Genomic DNA, 1,315 nt, shown 5'->3' with positions numbered 1-1,315 from the left:
AGAATTCCTTGTTAAAGTTACTTGTGAAAATATAGATTCCTTTTACCCACTGGGAAAGTTCTGGTTTAGTAGATGGAGCATAGGAGCAAAGAATCTCCTTGTAAAAGCACCTCAAAGTTTCTCATGCACACCGATGTTTGAGAATTGCCAACGATGAGTGAAAGTTCAGCTTTAATTGACACCCTGATGCACAGGACTGCTCTTGGATAAAGGCATTTAATTCACCGAAGATGAGTACTATTTTATTTTAATTATTTAATTTAATTTTAATTTTTTAAAGCCTACAGCACCCAGTATTCCTAGGTGGTCTCCCATCCAAGTACTAACCAGGCCTGACCCTGCTTAGCTTTTGAAATCAGACGAGATCGGGCGTGTTCAGGGTGGCATGGCCGTAGACATAAGTACTATTTTATACTTGTGAAATAATTTTTATTATCAAAGTGATGTTTATGTATGTTTACATAAAAGATATTTGGTCTTCAAAAGCGATAAGAAAGGAAATTAATGTATATCAAGCGTTTACTACTAGTCAGGTGCTTCGGCCCTGGTTTTGCTCTTGTGACATCATTTTATATACATGCTAGACGTTACCACCATCTTCATTTTACAGAGGGTATTAAGAGACATAGGTGTTTATTATAAACTTTGGGCCCATAATCTTTCATTTGTGAGGAGAACGGAAGCTGTCAGTGGTCACAATATTGATGCTCCCTTTCTATGTAATAAAATAAAGCTATTTGTAACTGGGCACATGCACCCAATGACTACATTATCTGGCCTTCCTTGCAGCTAGATGTGGGTATGTGATAAAGTTTAGCTCTTGGTATGCAAAGAGAAGCCATGTGCAGCTTCTACGGGCATCCTTTTGATGTTTTACATTTTATTTTATTAACTTTATCTTTTTTATTGTGGAAAATTTCACATTTTTAGCAAAAGTAGAGAGACCAATAAATCTCTTTGTACTTATTACCCAGCTTTAATAGTTATCGACACTTGGTGAATCATATTCCCCCTCCTCTACCCACGCTCGCCACCCTCCACTGGCCATGAAATGACACTAAAGGAGGAGGCGTGCACCTGTCCTCATCCCTTATTATTTCCTGCCAGCTGGATATGTACATGACAGATGAAACTTGAGTAAATATCTTGCACCATAGGTGGAAGCCACAGGATGAGGATAGCAGACAAAAAGAAAGAAAGATCCCTGAGTTCCTGATGTCTTTATAAAGTCACCCTTACATCTTGGACTATATACTGCTAGTTTTTTGTGTGTGAGAAAAATAAATTTCTATAAAGGTTAAGCCCCTATTCTATA

General features: G+C 37.7%; 1 pseudogene; it reads right to left on the bottom strand.

The window, feature by feature from the left end:
- Nucleotides 1-278: 278 nt before the first annotated feature.
- Nucleotides 279-397, bottom strand: LOC112483500 (annotated as a pseudogene).
- Nucleotides 398-1,315: the final 918 nt, after the last annotated feature.

The sequence above is a fragment of the Pteropus alecto genome, unplaced genomic scaffold (genome assembly GCF_000325575.1).
Source record: "Pteropus alecto unplaced genomic scaffold, ASM32557v1 scaffold24, whole genome shotgun sequence".
Lineage (NCBI taxonomy): Eukaryota > Metazoa > Chordata > Mammalia > Chiroptera > Pteropodidae > Pteropus > Pteropus alecto.
Note: the sequence above shows the minus strand (reverse complement) of the source record. Positions and strands in the feature narration are given on the sequence as shown.